This window comes from Camelus bactrianus, chromosome 2 (genome assembly GCF_048773025.1).
Source record: "Camelus bactrianus isolate YW-2024 breed Bactrian camel chromosome 2, ASM4877302v1, whole genome shotgun sequence".
Taxonomy (NCBI): Eukaryota; Metazoa; Chordata; class Mammalia; order Artiodactyla; family Camelidae; genus Camelus; species Camelus bactrianus.
Window position 1 is genome coordinate 104,957,350 of NC_133540.1, and position 16,362 is coordinate 104,973,711.

The following is a 16,362-nucleotide window of genomic DNA, read 5'->3' on the forward strand; positions in this document are numbered from 1 at the left end:
ACAGATTCACTCATCAAACGTTTATTCAACACTGAGTATTTTCCTGGCATAGCACAAAGCTCTGAGGCTTGAAGACAAATGAGTTTCTTTCTATCTTTGAATAGCTACAATTAAGAGAGAAGACAAAAAGCTCATCAGTGAATTTAAGAGACACGCTTAGAATGCTGCAGCAGAAGGAAGTGCTGGTGACGTGAGGCCCCAGGCATGTCTGAATGAGACTAGCTGGGTGATGGCTAGTCTAGGGGAAGAGCTACAAAGGGCTGATGTGGAGGAAAAATTTTCTGTTAAAAAGTTGACTGGATTAAGTCTGAAAAGAATTAAGAAGAGAGACAGCATAAAGTGTACTGTAACTTAATTACCACTTGATGCCACCCTATGCTACCATCTTCTCAGAACTGCTCGGTATAGAGATGCCACTTATAATTCAGAGTTGGAAAAATATAAAATCCATTTGTTCCAAAAGTCAGCCTTCTATCTATTCATCCATTCCATATACGTTTATTAAACCCCCACCACGTGCCGAATGCCTTTCTAGAGTCGGAGATTTAGCAATGAGCAATATAGACAATTATTGTAGTCTCTTGAAACATACATCCTGATGGGAAAAAGTAATCAACACACACACACACACACACAAACACATACATAAACGCACACACACATACACACACACCAGGCAGTTACTATCTATTTAGCCACTGCAGTACTAGTGAAAGTCAGGTTCTAGATTTTGTATAAGGCATTCACTTCATCTTTTTATGTTTTCCTACTATGAATTTCCTTTCCCTTTCCACTGCCTAGCTCATACTTTATGGTCTCCAGAATGCCTTGTACTCTTAAAATTTACTGAGGATCCCAAAGAATTGTAGTTTTCTAAAATAAGGATTGTAACTACTGATATTTACTATATTAGAAGTGAAAACTGAGAAAACTTTAATACATTTGTCTATTAATTCATCAGAAAATAGTAACATTGAATTATCGTATGTATATATATATGTATAAAATATAAAACGTACTATTATAAAAATACTTTCAACTTCATTAACCAACTGAACAAGTGCCACCATCTTACAGTGTCAATTTGTTCCAGAATATGGGAGAGCATAATTAAGATAAAGAATAAAATTTGTAAACGGAATTTTACTTGTCTCTACTCATAATACATAAGTCTGAAAAGAAGCCATGAAATGTGTTAAAATTTTCACAAATGTTGATCAGTTTTAAGGGTCTTAATTTCCTTCATTAACTGATTAGCACTTTCATGAAAGGTATCAGTTAGTACCTATGATGTGAAAGTTACTCTCTACCTTCCAAGTCTCACACATTTGTGTGGGCATCATAATTTTATAAGTTTACCTTTCAAAAATTATTCTTTAATTTTCTTTTTTAAAAATAGTCCTCAAAATACTACTATAAAAAATTTATTGACATGGAAGGATAACTCTTGATATAAATTTAAAAAAGGGGGTTACAAATAGGATACCACTTTTAATATTTTTATGTTAAGAAACTACTTTGAGGTTTTACCTATGAAATAAACATATGTGCATTTCTTCAATCTTTTGGTTTATTTGTGATCATTTATATGCACACGTAAATTATATACAAGACTATATTTTATATGTGTTTACAAAACAAAGTGCAATTCAAACTTACATTTCTTTCAAGTTTCACATCTTGCTGTGATTTTTCTGCTTCTGCTGGATTCTCCATCACACTAATTCCTTGTGAGGCAACTCCCTTCTTTAAGTTCAGATTTAGTCTGACATGGTACAGAAAGTTTCTTCCTTAATTGCCTCAAAATATCCTCACACAAATCTGTGTATTCGATATTCATGTTTCAGGGTCAATGGGAGGTGACTGCATTGCTGCGAGGCACAGAAATTAAAATCGAATGTAACGTGTGCCTGTCTATGAAATATTTTGGCCATTTCCCCAAAGGGAATCTCTAACCAGCTATACTTTCTCCACAGTCTGGGCAATTCTTGCTACACTGTTACGCTGTTTCTTCCCTCCTTTTCCTCTCATCACTGAGCTTCCACATAGCCACTTCCTCGGATAGAGCTCAAAGCCCCTCTTATTGTACATCTTTGCCTTATCCTACCCCATTTTGTTCATCCCATGGGATCTTCTTCCGTAGCCCAGATGGCCATCAGTGAGCGATGCTGATGCTGCTGCTGATGATGACGAAGATGAGGACGATGATGATAAGTAATGTGCTATCATTAAACTAACATTTCTTATAAACCAGGCTGAAAGAGATTGTCTCACTCAATTTTGAAATTAACTCCAAAGGGTAGAAACTACTAGTTTGTTCATTATGTAGATGAGACCAAAAGATTCATTAATGTGTCTACAGGCACAAAGGCAGTAAGATCAATGAGCTGGGACTTGCAGGCATGTAGCCTGATTCCAAAGCCCATCATTAAGTTTTTTGTTTTTTTAAAGGAAGACAATTCTTGTCTTCAGAACAATTCTGCCACCAATGTTTAAATTGCATTTTTTTCTTCCATGTTACATATTTTTGTATCTAGGCTTGGAAGCAAACAGTAAAAAAATTCTAATGGAAGGCAATAATGACTATTGATTATTTATTATTTCCCTTCTCTATATATATTTCAAAAAATTTCTATAGTAAAATATTTGATGTTCTAATATAAATAAGAAACAAAGTTTTTGATAGCAAGATTAAAGAAATTTGACTGAGGTAATTTTATTTCCAATAGAATATCTTGGGTGATAATATAAATTGATGGTATGAAAATATTTAAATAAATCTTTGCCTACTTTCTGGCTTCCTGAGTACATTTTTCTAGCAGTATAAGAAAACCGGTTGTTGGGAAAAAAAAAAAAACCTCAAACTTTATTAAAATTTTTATGTCACAAAGTCGGAAAATCAAAGCCAGAGGAATAATTGCTTGACCAATACACCATTTTAAGAGTCCGTAATCGCTACTGACATTGTTAAAGTGGTTCTAGAATTCCACACATAGAGGCTTACTTTTTATCCACAAGAAATCATTATACTATAACTTGATTCACAAAGTCTCAAAAATTTTCCAGTATTCAGCTTGATTTTCTCCCCCATCCTTGGGAAGACACACTACTTTAAAGAGAAAGAAATACCTTTAACAAATACATGTAACTTGTGATCTGTCTCAAAGGAGAGAAGAAAGGTTGTGGAAGGTGTCTTTGATCGAAAATCTGAATACTATCAGTCTCCACATTGATGGGAAAAGTGTGGTAGAATCACCCCTGCTCTCTCCCTCCTGGACTGGGGCAGACACTAACAGGTACCTGCCCTCCCCTCATGTATGAACGTCAGTCTCTTGTCTGTTAATTTCTTTTTCCACATTTCTGTACGGTGGATTCAAACCTGTACTTATGATACCATTTCCACATTAAATCATAGACACTAACACTGTGGTGTTTTGCAGCTTATCCAGAATAATAAAGAAATGCACCATTTGCAGAACCTGAAATTGAATAAATGTCATTCAGGTGAACTTAATTATTAAGATCATTCTTGTACATCTCTCGCTGAAACTAAAGTTGGACTGATGGTAATCAATTGCAGTTTTAAATCAAGGAGCTAGGGTTCATCTGTGAATTATATCTGTTCATATTTTTCACATAAGCCATTATTTGGATAATTGAGACCTAAATGTGCATTAGAGGCCAATGTTCAGAATATTTTTGTTTTATTATTTTAATCTACTAGAGAGCTAGAAGGAACACTATAAAATAATACCATGAGTGTGAATGCTGAATGTCTGCCCAGTTCAAAAGTCTGGAAAGGGACTACTAACACTCTAGAAACTTAGGTGCATGAGTAAGAACTTAAGAGGAGTGTATGACAGTCACTCAGAGTCAGGAGAGAGAACCCTAGTGTCAGGGTGGATGCTGCAGACAGAACTGTCAGTGTTCTCAGTCATAACATTGATCGCTTGCCCTTCTTGAGAACTACATCAGATGCGAGAGCTTACTTATGCTAAATTGGATTTATTTAGCAGGAAGCAAAACTTTATGAGCCATGTGGAGAAAAGTAACAGAAAGAATTGATCTCTAGCTGAGAGCAGGAGAATGACAGCAGGGAAATGGCTCTACACATCTGCAGACTTGAGGAAACGTCTCCCTTGGGGTCATCCCGAGGCTGAATCAGTGGTGGGGAAAATGTACACTTGGATTCTGGGGAGAGAGAAGAAGAAGCTCTGAGAGCAGGAGAGCGAGGCGAGCCGGGAGCACGAGGACGGTTTCAAACAGCTGTGAGAGGGGACTGCACTGAGGTATGACGAGGGATATGTGTGGTTCTCCGGAAAGACTGCTCCGTCTTCTATTACAGTAGTGAAACAGGCATGGAGAGATTAATAGTCCCTTTGGGAATGAAAAAGTAAATAATTTGAAAAATTAGAAGAATCAGAAACCTAACAAAAATATGTTAATAAAAAAAATCCCTCTGCAACAAAGATTTCTATCTGAAAGATTATATGATCTGAAAAAAATTTTTAAATAATAATAATTAAAAAAAAACCTTTCCTCTAGCTCAGTGATACAGTGCATGCTTAGCATGCATAAGGTCCTGGGTTCAATCCCCAGTGCCTCCATTAAAATAAATAAATAAACAAACAAACAAACAAACAAACAAACCTAATTACCTCCCCCTCAAAAACAAATGAATAAAAATAATTTTAAAAATTAAAAAAAGAATCTTTTATGTCCCTAGAGATCCCCAAAATATTCTAATTTTATATAAAATCACTTTGGTCTTTGAATTGCATTAATACATTTTGGAAGCTAGACAGCCATACGTTAGACATAAAGTGAAATACATTATTTTTCCACAAGATATGTTTTTTCCCGAACTACCAATAGTTAATTGATATTTATTTTATGTTTTCTAGTAACTTTGACAATATTTAAATTTCAGTGGCTTATACTCCTTTTATGCATTCCCTTATTTAACTAGGTGAATATGTTCTTTAATATTAACAAATGATCTGTTAATAGTAATTAATTGTCTATCTGTCTGTCTATCTATCTATGTATCTAAAAATACTCAAAAATATACCCTATGACAGACACTGAGCTATACCGCAGAGAAAAAAGGAGGTAATTACTTTTGCCTCCTATCCTGACTTTGTAAGTGATAAATACAACCATATTTATGACAGGCAGATTATATTTTGAAGCAGTCTGCACCAATAGCTATGACCCTTGAGCCTTAGGACCCTCTAGGCAATTCCTGGAGGATAATTGCAAACAGTTGTCCGAATAAAAAATTCTTTTATATTATTTAATGTTTAATTATCTGAAATTAACTTAAAATAGCATTTACTGGTAAGCTTTCATTATCTATTAAGATTAATCTTCAAAAATAATCACATTTTCCTTTGACTCACTGGAAGAATAACAAAATTAACCTGACTTCTTAGCAACATTCCCTTGAGTTTCTCCAGAAATGTAATTTTAATTTATATTCTTAGCTCCTGTTTGACCAAATGGACGAATGAACTTGGTGGTGGGTGGGTGGGTGGGTGTGTGTGTGTGTGCGCGTGCGCGTGCGTGCTTTCATTCTCCTTTTGATGCTGCCTTTACAGTAATATTTTCCCCTCAAAATCAGTCTGCTTTGTCTTATTTCTATACATGAGAAAAAATTATAGTCTCAAAATATTCTTAATTTTTCCTCCTTCACAAAATGAATCTCTCTTTTCCATCACAAATCACAAAGGTCTTTCTGGGACATAATCTTTGACAAAGACAGGAACAACCTCTAAAATATCCTGAGTGATTAAATATAAAATGAATTTTAGAAAGAATGTCATCCTCAATTAAACTGCAACTTGAGTCTATGCTTAAACTACAAAAACAATTCTGCCTATAATATATTCTGTGGTCTACAAAGATTTCTTCCCTCTAAATTGTTTGTCTGGACTGAGAAGACTAAGATGAATATTAAGAACTAAGCTCTGTTTGGAAATGTCTTTAACTCACGATCTATATTAAGCTTCTATCTTGGTACTGGGCACTGAAAGTTGCAGATGAAGTAGGAACACTGTCAAGGAGCCAATGATCAGGTGATAAGCAACTGTGTATATAACAGAAGAAAATGAGTGACATGAGGAAGGTACAAGGGCTTAGTTCTATCTGTGGAGCAAGACCTCAGGAATTCTTCCCAGAGAAGACAATACTTAAGCTGTATCTTGAACATAAGGACTTACTTATATTGGCAATCCTGGTTGCAAGGGGAAGAACATGACAGCTAGAGTGTATACTCTGAATTACAAAATAGTGATTTGTTAAAGAATCTGATTTTTATTTAAGAAATGAGTTGAGTTTGGCTGCAGCATAGGTTGTGAGGAGAAATAGAAAACTGAAAGGTTGTAAAAGCTGAACAAGTTAGCTCTAAGGAGGTGACAGATCCTGGAAGGTCCTATCTACTATACGAAGGGATGTGGACTTTGTCTTGAGCAATGAACATCAGCAATTTTTTTAATATGAGAGGAAATGAGTGTACAATCTATAGCAGCTCTCATGAAAGTAGAGAGGAGGAGTTAGTTAGGTCGACGGAATAAAATGTATAGAACTTGGTGACTGATTGCCCTGGGTGGAAGGGAGAGGTGGCTATCTAAACCATGTCCTGAAATAGAATTTGGATGATGGGGTGACTAATGGTAAATACTTGGGGAAAGATAATGTTATCCTTTTGTTCATGTGGTGTTGGAGGTATTTTGAAGCCATCTACTTACAGGTATCCCCCATAATCTTATATATACAGGTCCAGAGTTTAGAGGACAAATTTGTGCAGTAAATATGGATCAGAGAACTAAACATTTATTGGGTACCTACTATGTAGCAGGTGGTGTTCTGGGGATGTATTGATGAATGAGATTTCCGTCCAGGGACGTTTGGTCTATTGCATCAGACTAAATATGATCATCAACAGCAGAAACTGTCCTAATAGAGAAGGATGGACGACCATTTTTGTAAAAAGTAAAAAGAGGAGAGGGAGACGAACGGGGAGAGAAAGAGAAAGGGAAAAAAGTGATGAGCAGAGGAAAATCTCATATGGAATCTTGGCGAATATTGACTTTTAAAGGGCATCTCAGGGAGAAAAATGCCAAAATGAATAACAATGTTTCGAGACATAAAAAAGAGAACTAGAACTTTAAACTAGAAATTTAGATCTTAGAATCCAAGGAATAGGAAAGCCAAGAATTATGACCAAAAAATGTTAAACAGATTCAAGTAATACGAGAGAAAAAAATAATCTACTGGAATTTAGCAAGGCCACAAGCAACCTTTTAGAGAGTAATTTCAGTCAAATAGGAGAGGAAGAAGCTTGATGGCAGAAGGGTAAGGAGTGACTGGAAGGTGACATCTCCACTTTGAGATAAAGGCAGCAAACACTCTTTTTAGCAAGAAGTTTGTGGTGGAAAAATGGAAAAAAGTATTTCAGAGACAAAGGAATTTTATTTTTAAGTGTTCAAAGATAAAGACTTTATTGAACGTGTAAAAGCAGTGAGGAGAGACAGAGAGAAGAGTCAAAAATATAAGAAGGTAAGGACTGATAGCGGTGACCTATTTTATGAGGACAGGAGGAAAGAGAGGAATATTTTTCAAAAACACAAATTGAGGGATTTGCTTTGAACTTGAAAAAAGAGACTATTTTTTTCAGACTAGTTGAAATGGAGCAACAATGGTTAGAGAGATAGATAGATAGATGATGGATTGGAGAGGGAGTTATCATTAACACTCTAAATAAAAATTCTATATTTTAAAGTATTTATATGGGAAGAAGGTAGACCTTGTTTCCACTGAGAAAATAATGTCCCTGCTTGATTTCACTGGTTAAAATTCACTGCTTTCCTAAATGTTTATTTGTTGTATGAGCCTTCTGATTGCTAAAAAGATTAGCTGTTATAACCCTTTTAAATTGAATGACCTAGCAAGCAGCATATTATATTGGTCAATTGCACATGACTATAAGGATGACTGCATTTAATACACTAGCATAATTGCAAATCGGCTTTTAAATTATTGCCAACATCCTTTCTATTAAATGACTTTGTATGTGTTTTTTTAAAAAATCAAACAAGTTTTACCAGTAAGGCAACTCTCCTGGTATATATATATATTTTTTTTCTCCTGGTATATTTTAATATAGTGTTTTTTAAATTTTTAAATGCAATTTATATTTATCAGGATGTTGTGAATCTTTATAACTCCACCAGGTAACTAAAAGGCATCCCAGACTTAAGTATCTTAAACAAAATAATTGATACTCCATCCTATTTATCTCAGAAAATAGCACTACCATTGACCTTGTTGCTTAAGCCACAAAGCAAACAAAACAAATCTTGTAATAATTCCTAACTTTTTCCTTTTTCCCATATTTATGCAAACCCACCAGCAAATATTGCATCCAACAACTTCTTAACATCACCAACATGATGCGTAAAGACCAAGCCACTTTTAATAGTCATCTAGACTATTGCAATCAACCCCTTACTTTTCCTCACCCCTCCAGTCTTGACCCCAGTTGGTAATTCACATTTCAGCTGATAATTCTTTTTAAAACCTATTTATATTGTTCATTCTTTCTTGAAACCCTTCAGTGGATTCTCATGATACAGAAAACAATACAGCACCATTACCATAATCTGTAAGGCCCAGTATGAGCTGATCCTTGGCTATCTCTTGAGCTTCATCTCTTACCTTCCTTCTCCTTGATGACTGCACCTCCTAGTGCACCAAACACGTTTTAATCGCAGGGCTTTTCCCGCAATAAAACCACTGGTCCCTGCCTGGAACAATCTTCCCTTACTTCACTTACTCACTCAGCTGTTATCTGTTATTGGAGATTTTTCCTGACAAGCTTCAAAAAAATAACTTCCCATTAAACATCTGTCCTCTTAACCCAGCTGTAGTTTCTCTCCTAAGCACTTACCACCAACTGACAGTATCTCCCCACCTTAGAATTTAAGGTCCGTTAGGACAGGGGTTCTAGTAGTTTTGTTGACTGTTAAATCCCCAGTACTACATGCTAATGCTAACAGTAATAATCAGTATGTGCTGAGTAAATGGATGAAAGAATCTTATTCTCTGGAAATATGTTTGCTGATTTTCCTTTCTTGTTAATTTGAGCAGGTTTTGGAGAGAGGTGGTGGTATGGAAAGAGGGAATGCCATTGGGATAGCTTGCTCATGCGCATCTGTGATTACTGATTATTTTGTAGCAATCAGTTTATTGGACTGGGTTATTTTGATTAACTGAAATTGATCAGAAAGCTATGGATTTGCTTAAAATGTGATTGATGTGAAAGCAAGGTTAGAGAGACACATAAAGCTATGTCATAGATTTACAAGATATACAATATTTTCAGACTGTTCAATAACATTTTCACGTATTGATGAAATCATAAAAGGATCAAAATAAACATCAAGATTCAAAAGCTGGCAATTTAATTTATTTAATGCATTTCCTAATATTGCATCATATACTAAATAAAAATAATATAAATTATAAAGTAAACCTTTCAGCTTATCTGTGCTTTATTTATTTGTTTGATTGTTGTTTTATTAGTGGCTATTCGAAACCTGCTTCAGTTCACAAAGATTGGTTGCCAATGGGGTTTCTAGGTATAATTAAATTGTCTAAATTTAATGAATAATTTTGATTTATGTCTAATCCCAGTTATATGATTTATAAGTTGTGTGACCAGAGAGAAGTTATTCAGACTTTTCTCATCTATTACATGAAGATATTAATATACTTATTTCATGGGTTGCTGTGATGATAACATAAGATCATGAGTCTAAAATGTTTAGAACAATCCTTCATAGAGAATAATCCTTAAATAATCTATTATTCATAACACTGTGCATAGGTGTTTTGTTATCTAAATATTGAGAAATGTTTCTCTATCTGTTAAGGTATTCATGTTTACGTCCCCTCAAAACACACATGTTGAACTCTAATCACCAATGGTGGCACGGGAGGTGGGGCTTTGTGAAGTAATTACATCATGAGAGTGGAGCTCTCAGAAATGGGATTAGCACCCTCAATAAGAAGAGCCCGGAGAGCGAGCCCACTCTTTCCACCATTCTTGGCTACAACAAGAAGTCAACCATCGGTGATTCAGAAGAGGGCTCTCACCAGAATCCGACCACCTGGCACCCTGATCTCATTCAAACTTCCAGCCTCCTGAACCATGAGAAGTACATTTTTGCTGTTTGTAAGGTATCTGGTCTATTTCACTTTGTTACACCAGCTTGAACTAAGACACTGTTCTTTCCCATAGAGAGGACACAACAGATTTTCAAAGATCACATAGTTAATAAATGTCAGAGCCTGAATTAAAACCCAAGTAGATTCACTCCAGAGTCTATGTTCTTGGTTTCCAGGTCACCTCTAGAGAGGTATCAGGAAACATGAATTGATTTTAAAATATATGTGTATTTTTCCCTGAAAATAAGACTAAGAAATAATTGATAGCTATTAAATATATGTAGTATAGGAGAACAGAGAAAAATAAACAAAAAATTTGAATGTGAACAGACTACCATTTGAAAAATAGAAACCAGACTTATGTTACCTATAAATAATAAGAGTGTTTACATTTAAATTATATTTAAATAAAGCCTTAGGAATCCTTACCTTTAAAGTCAGGTTTGGGAAAAATTGATCAAGATTTAGATTTTTCTGAAATCATGAATCTGATTCAATTTTGAGATCAACAGTTTGATATTGTCAGATATTTTTATATTTTTAAAATATCTGACAATTAATCACTGCTACTGCTAAAATGCTGATGGTGCACAGAATGCCACTGACCTAAGCCCTGGGACCAGTGCTGACCAGCGTTGAATGCCAAGCCCATGGAAGAGACATGTTCACCAGAACTGCAGCTCCAAGAGGCTAGAAGGGAGAAATAGCTTCAACAATTAAAAATCATGATTAACATAATTTGAAGAAAGGTATTCTTGTGTAAAACAGAGATAATGTAACAAGAATAAATTGGAAATGCTGCCTTTAATTCCAAGAATTCATTGTGCAGTAAAAGCTTAGGAATTGCTGGCATGAAATTTGTTTGCAAGAGAATGTTCTCACATCTTAGCTGAGCCTAAGCAAAGTCTGATACCTCACACATTCTCCACCGGCTTTCATCACTCTTGACAATTACTCTGATTATTAATTTTATGTGTCAACTTGCCTGGAACATGAGATGCCCAGATACTTGACTAATCACTGTTGTGTGTGTTAGCCTGGGAGTTTCTGAATTGGATTAACATTTGAATTGGTAGAATAAGTAAACTCTGAGAAAAATGGACCAGTGGTGAAGAGTTGCCTCACCCTCTCACCTCTAACCAACTAAGAAATTTCTTTGCCTTGTCATCATGTCTTCTTCTGGTTACAATAGAGAAAATGATCCATTCTCGATCAGAGGCTAATCTCTTCTGCGCTCCAGAGATGGTCTCCTCTCAAGAGTATGTCTCCTGTGTTTTCTCTTCCCCAGTATCATCAGTATCTTCTCTATTGTTTATAACCTCATCACCATGCAATTTTCCTTTAGTACATCCCCCTAGACAGCGCCTGCAACAACAAAACATGCTTCATTTACTGCCTTTCATCAATTTCCCTTCATGGCCAAACACACTGACAGGTTTTCTTCTAAACGTTACAGTCACACTTCCTCAAAACCTATGTGCTCTAATAAAGCTTCTTTCTCCTAGTACTCAAAGAAACCTCCTTAGAGGTTTCCAAAGACCTCCATATTGGCAAGTTTATTTTAAAAATCACTGTTTTCAATATGTGTAGACTTTCAGGATCATTCCACACAGTGCAGTGTTGGTGGTATAGTGGTGAGCAAAGCTGCCTTCCAGGATCATTCCACACAGTTCATAATGTTTTCCTTTGTGAAAAACCCTTTCAGTTTCCAGAACACACTACACCCTGGGTTTTCCTTTTACCACCTCTCTGTCTCCTTAGCACCTTTCTCATCTACCCCACCCCCCTAATGTTGCCAGTACTCAGTAATGAGTATTTTTCTCTCTTCTCTCTGCAATTTCTCCCTTTGCATTAAATAATTTCATTCCTATGGATTTAAATGACATCTTTATTATGTATGATTCTTTCAGCTACAAATAACAAAGCCCCCAAGTTGTATTGGTTTACATAATAGAAGCTTAACTGAGTGAATTAATCAAGTTAGGAAGCTGTGTTGTAACTGACATTGTTTTTGTCTTTATCTCATGGTTGCAAAGTGGCTGCCACCTCTTGAAATATTCTATTCTTACACAGTGACATCCTGAGCTGAAAGCAAGTGGGAAGCCTGGAGAAAAATGTTTCCCCTCATGTCTCCATGTAATAGGAAAGATAACATTGATAGAAGCTTTCAGAAGTACTTCTCATGTTTTATTGTCTAGAATTGGATCATATGTTCATTCATAGACCAGTTGTTCTTCATGTGAAAATGTTTGCCATAATTTGGTTAAAATCAAACGAATTCATTTTCCTGGCCTTGAATTCGTTTCTGTATAAATTTGGAATTCTCTTAGATGCCTACTTTGAAGCCATTTCTCTCTTTTTTTTTTACAAATCATCTTTGTGTTTCTTCTCACGAATCCAATCAAAATCACTACATTTATGAGAAAGTAGATCCAGCACTTGGTCTAGAAGGGAAGTTATGTTTGATTTTTCGTCAGTGAGAAGAAAAGAGGAACTTTTCTGAAAGGGCCTTTAGGAATGATTTTTTATCCCATGAGAGGGTGGTATGTGCTAAAAGGGACTTCAATTTATGCTGCTTCCAGCTTCCTCATGTTTGAACATGACTTGATGGTTAGAGTTGCTATAGTGAACTTGTAACTATGGGGGGAAGATTAAACACACACGTACACACAGACACTCGCACGTGCACAAATTCCCAAGATTCTTGAGTCTTTGAACCAATACTTTTACCATTGCTTTGACCTTAGCAAGCCTTTACCTTCAGAATTACTGCTATATGAGAAAAAATAACTCCCACTTTTTAAGTCACTGTTTGTCAGAATTTTGTTACCCAGATGGCGTATCTAATTGATACACCACCTATATGCTGTCAGCTTTCTAATCTCCACTTCTCAGACCTCTGTGAGCTGTCGCATCTGTGCCACAAGATGAATATTTGTTAGATAATTAATGAATAAAAGCATTTGATCTTTGTTAACAAGATTCATCCTTGACATCTGCAATTGGATGCTACAAATCAAATGTATTATGGTCAAAACTGGATTCTTAACATACCCACTGGTTTAGAGCATATTCTTTTCTACACAATCTTTAAATAGATGGGACAACATTCACTGTGTTAGGTTCTCTAGAGCAATAGAATAAATAGGATGTATATAAAGAGATTATAAGGAATTGGCTCCCAGGATTGTGGAGACTGAGAAGTCTCAAGATCAGCAGTGAGCAAACTGGAGACTCAGAGCCGATGGTGTGGTTCTGGTCTAAGACTGAAGGCCTGCAAACCAGGAGAGCTGGTGGTGTAAGTTCCAATCCAAGTCCAAGTCTGAAGCAGGAGAAGACCAGTGTTGCAGCTCAAAGACAGAGAAAGCAAATTCTTCCTTCCTCAGCCTGATGGTCCTATTCATGCTGTCAGGAAACTGGATGAGGTCCATCCACACTGGGGAGGGCAATGGGCTTTACTCAGCCTACTGATTCAAGTGTTAATCCAGGAACACCCTCACCGGCACACCCAGAATAGTATTGAACCCAAATATCTGGGCACCCAGTGACTCAATAAAGTTCATACATGAGATTGGCCATCCATTCCAACAAATTTCATCTTTGATTATTCTGTTTGAATAATCCCATTGTAGTGAATTTAAAATTCATTTTCTATTGTGATGTTCAAGCTATGTATCTGGATTCATGCTCCTTTTTCACTTTAATCTTCTATGACTTATCCATTATTATTCACTGATGTCTAGAACCAAATGGAAAGCATTTTAGTTTTGTTTTGGCTTTGTTTTTGTATCTGAAGACCATGCTCATTCCCACTTCTAGACCTTTATCACAATCATTTATTCTTTCTGGAATGCTCTTTCTGCTCTTTGCTGGCATCAGTCTTTCATTTCCTGTAGGTCCTTAAAAAGGGTATCCAAAGAGAGACTTTCTCTGATATTTATACTTCATTCAGGTTTCTGTTATTTTCTATATCATATTTTTTCACTTCACTGTATTTACTGTGAATTATTTTCTTAAAATAATTTAATGTTTTTAAAATGCATTAAAAGGAATTGGATAATTGTTATTTCCTTTGTATTTATTGTGTATGTTTTATTGTCAGACAATAGGACAGGTGTAAACTATGCATGATTTAGAGAGTACTTGCCCTTCTCAATGATATTTAAATTCGTGTTTAAATAAAAATTGTATCAGTATCTATTGCTATATAACAAATGACCTTAGAACTTGTTGACTTTAAATATCAAACTTTAATTATCTCAGAGTTTCCGTGACTTAGGTATCTGGGTGCCGCTTAGCTGGTTGCCTCTGACTCAGGTCCCCTCACAAGGCCACAACAAGGGGAGAAGCCTTATAAATCACTCATGTGACTATTGACAAGACTTAGCTCTTCCTGTATTATTAGATGTAGGCCCTTTGTTCTTCACTGACTTTGGCCAGAAACCTCCCTCAGTTTCTTGCCACACAGGCATCTTGGTGGAGACTTGCACAGCACGTCCACTTGCTTCCCTTTGAAGAAACTAACGAGTGAGTGAAAATGAGCAGCAAGTTGAAAGCCATGGTCTTTTGTAACATAATCTAGAAAATGACATTCTATCACTGTTACTATATTCGTTTTCCTAGGAAGTAAGTCTCCAGGTCCAGCTCACCTACAGTTGGAGGGGATTACATGAGGGCATGAATATTTGGAAGTGAGATCTATTGGAACCATTTTAGAAACTTCCTACACCAAACAGAATTTTCAGTTTGGTTGTTATGCTGTGACAGCTGCCTGATGCTTTTCGTCCTCTAGAACGTAACTCGCAAGAATATATATTCAAATGTCGGTTTAATACCATATCTTCAGCCTCCTGGTTAGTGTGGGCTCATGTTAGGCAGCTGTGGTAGACTGAGTAAGGCCACTCTTCCCCCACCCCCTTGCAAAGATGTCTACCTTCTAACCCTCTTAACATGGGAATGTGACCTTAATGTGGTAAAAAGAGACTTTGCAAGTGTGAATATGTTAAAGATGTTGAGATGGGAGTTTATTCTGGATTATCTAGGTGGAACCAATGTAACCACAAGGGTCAGCATAAAGGGGATGCAGGAGGATCAGAGGGAACAGGAGAAGTTGGAATGATGCAAGGAAGTGGCCACTAGCCAAGGGACGCAGGCAGCCTCCAGAAGCTGAAAAAGATGTGACTTTCATGATACCTTATAATAATTATACCTGTACTATTATTTAATTATAAAATACTATGTAATAGTTGAGAGAATTAAAGTAATTAGCCTTAGAAACAAAACAAGGGAATTAGACACTTTTGTCTTTAAATACTCACCAAACCATGAGTTAAAACATCAGCTTTGTTCTTTCCAATGACTGAATGACCTAGTAGGTACTGAAATAGATTTCAAAGTCCCTTACAAATCTAAGAGTCTACAATATCATAATTTTTAGATGAATGATGTGTAAGTTGAATTTTTCTATTTCTGTGATAACTTTTGAAGTTATATTAGGTCAGCTGAACATGTATATAAATCTAAAAATATATGCACACAATTTTTAGAATTATGTGCTACAAACAAATCAGTTCAATGACATACACTTCAATAATCAAATTCTTCTTAGAGAAAAGTAAAACATCTTTTAGCATTTCCTGTTATTTTGTAATTCACTAAGGATAAAGAGAGATTTAGTGAAGTATATGTTTAAATTGTATCCATATGCAAATGTAATTTAATACATTTTAGAAAATCTACTGAAAATACTTCGCTAAAGTTCTTGAAGCACACATTTCATACATTGCTCTTGAAATTTTATCTTAAGGGACTCTCATGACTATTTTCCATGTTTAAAACTCCATATTACTTACACTGCTTTTTCTGAAGCAAATTGTATTTATTTAAAGAACTGTAATGTACACTATTACTTTCAAATGTTTATATTCTAAGAGAATTTAGATATTAATAGAATTTTAATTTCAACATAGTCCAAGGAGTCATAAAATTACAAATTTCTTTAGAACAAAGCCAAAAGCACATCCAAATAGAATAAGAAAAAAAAAAACTATCTGCCAATTTCTAATATCAAGTTTCCTATCAAGAATCAACCATAAAATGTCTTTGTAAATTAAAAATGTTTATAATAATAAT